Source organism: Triticum dicoccoides, chromosome 1B, assembly GCF_002162155.2.
Source record: "Triticum dicoccoides isolate Atlit2015 ecotype Zavitan chromosome 1B, WEW_v2.0, whole genome shotgun sequence".
Lineage (NCBI taxonomy): Eukaryota > Viridiplantae > Streptophyta > Magnoliopsida > Poales > Poaceae > Triticum > Triticum dicoccoides.
In genome coordinates this window covers 678,320,805-678,323,632 of record NC_041381.1, presented here as the reverse complement: position 1 = coordinate 678,323,632, position 2,828 = coordinate 678,320,805, and the positions used below count along the sequence as shown (strand labels likewise).

The 2,828-nt window shown below is 39.5% G+C and overlaps 1 protein-coding gene across 1 annotated transcript in view; it reads right to left on the bottom strand.

Moving 5' to 3' along the window:
• Nucleotides 1-2,122: 2,122 nt before the first annotated feature.
• LOC119312294 (protein RADIALIS-like 3) overlaps nucleotides 2,123-2,828 on the bottom strand; it is a 1,696-nt gene continuing 990 nt past the window's right edge. The window contains exon 2 of the mRNA XM_037588020.1: nucleotides 2,123-2,447. The gene's annotated coding sequence lies outside the window, so the exon portion shown is untranslated. The remainder of the gene's footprint in view (nucleotides 2,448-2,828) is intronic.

The window sequence follows — 2,828 nt, the reverse complement described above, 5'->3', positions numbered from 1 at the left end:
GAAAGGCATTCCCAGGAGTTCCTTGATGTCATCAATATCTGTTTGGACTCCTTGGTAGCGTGGATTGGCAAAGGTATGTCCAACATACATGTGCAAAAGGACAATGGAAGAAAAGATGACCTCTAGTTTCTAATACCTACATACCAGACATAACACAAGTATAACCAACAAGAGAAAAATTCTTCCTATGAAGCATTGCTCTACTGTTGCATCTATTCTGGAGAAGTAGCCATAGGAAGATTTTGTGTTTGAGCTGACAACAAGTCCTCCATATCCATTTCATGGCTGGATGATCCACAATGATAAATTGGTATGCTTTGGACACTTTGAAGTTGGAGGCACCTGGAGGTAGATTCCAATTGTATGTCTCTAAAGTGACATTGTATCAAGCTCTTGAATTTAGTGTAAGCTTCTTCAGAGAGAGGTAGACGGAAATGATCCGAGAAATCTTCCAAGTTACAAGCTTTGCAAAGATATATGTTTATTATAAGAAAAAGAATGCAAGTGTGGACATTTTCTAATACTAGGTATGTCCTGCCATTTGTCATGCCAAAGATCAATGGACTTACCATTCTGAACAGAGCAACCAACATGAGTTTTATAGATGTGCAGCAACTTAAGGCAATCTCTCCACCAGGATGAACAATAGGAAATCTGCTCATTGGGGATTCCATTTTGATAGTAAGCCTCCTAGATCAGGTGTACCCAAGAAAGAACAACATAGTTGAGGAATTTATGCACCATCTTTAGAAGAAGACAAATATCCATGTACGCATATTAATAAAGCCCAATCCTCCTTTATTTTTAGGTCTACAAATTAAGTCCCAAGCAACAATGGGAGGATTATTCTTGTCCAAATATTCTGTGATTGAGCGGGTCTTTCTTAGGCGGGCCTCGGACTTTTATCTTAAAATTCCTTGCATTTCTACAGCATTAGCATCCGCGCTCTAGAAAGTGTGATCGAGGCCGGCTAGGACACATGGTGGTCACTATGACTGTTGCTGCGTGCCATCTTGATTTGTCGAAGATCGCCTAATCTCCCGGCCACTTGGTGCCCTTTTTCATCTTTCTTTTCTGCTTTCTTTTGGGCGTGTTTGTGTTGTTTCCCCAACTGACTATTTTAGTTTCGGCGGCTCATGGACTTCTTGTATGGACGTGTTGGTTAATTTATTTACAAAGCGGGGCAAAGCCTATTTATGTCAGAAGTGATGCCTTTTGTAATTACCAACTTTTCCAATGATTCCTTTATAGAGCAATAAGCAAATCACAATGAAGGTGGGCAATGATGATAGAACAACACTAACCATTCCATGTTAGAACTACTAATAAAAGCCCTTCCATGTTAGAACTTCTCTTCTTGTAGGCATGCTCAGGAGATGGAGTAAAAGTAAAAGGATTTTGAAGCAACAACTTGACTCCATTCACAAATATCTGGAAAATTTGCAGACTAAACCTATTCATTTGCAAGACCACAATGAAGACGCTAGCTCGGTGGAGTTTTATGACAAAACTATCACCAAGCTAACAAAATTTTACAAGCAAAAAGGGGATAGGAATACTAATTATTTTCATAATTCTATTCTCAAGAGGAGAAGGAAGAAAAGGATTGGTTCTACTCATGATAGTAACAATTAAGTTTTACAGAATCCAGATGAAATTACGAATTGATTTATAAATTTAGATGACAATGTTGCAGATGCTGCCAGGATTAATGAAGTATCATCATGTGACATTGTGACTTGTGTGTCTTGCCTTGTTATCTTGATCGCTGTATCTTGATGTACTTTTCCTGCCTTGTTAGCAATGAAGTTTACTTTCACCCTGTACTGTTACTTGTAGAGAACAGTGTGATTGTTATGGCTGGAAACAATATGGCCAATCTCAAGGACTGTTCTTGATTCTACTGGCCGTAATACCACCCTAGATTCAATGATGCTTAACAGTGAATATTGGTGGGCTCAGATGTCGATTATTCTGGCATTATTAGGTTCTTCCTGTGGTTCTTTAACAAAGTTTAGTGAACTCTCTTTTAGGAAGGAGGAAGGCAGCAGTGACAAGGATTCGGTGTGCTTTCTGAACCTGTGGAGTCCAAACTGCACATGGTGGCCAGCTAAACCAGATATTGGAGACGATAAACTGCTACAGGTACAACTTCTTACAAATAACACAAACACATGAGTTTACATGACATTTTATTTGACGACTTGGTTCCACGGGATAATTAACAACATGCAGTTCATGAATGTAGACGAGAATCTAACAGACTTAACCTTGGACAGGGCCTAACAATACTTTGTCCACACAATAGACAATACTCCAATCCTTCCTGTTATTCTAACCAATGCTGGATACCCTTGCTTCCTCCTAGAACATCGGCCCATTCTTAAGAGATCTAGTTTGTACAACTTTGTTGACTGTCCACTGGAGCTTACACTGCTTCATCGATCCTGAAAACATGAGAAGACACTTGCGTTGTAAGCATCATATCTGAACTCTGAACACAAATACTCAAACAGAAGAGACTTGTTTCGTTCTAGCTAGACCACCAGAAACTGTACTTTTCCAAGCTTTTTCTTTGGAAGTAGGGAATGTGTTTGTCTGATTGTGCTAAGATTATACCACTGATAAATTGGGCCAGGGTGGCTGCAATTAAGCAGTTTGGCTTATATAGAGTTAGTTCATGGTGCCAGTCGTCATGCATGACCCCATGCATGCATGGTGGTAAAGAAAAACAAAAGTACATAAATACCCTGCATGTTGTGCCTTTTGAGTTAAAGCATCTATGCTAACGACACAGTCCCAGCAAGCAGACAAATACAGCAGTAACT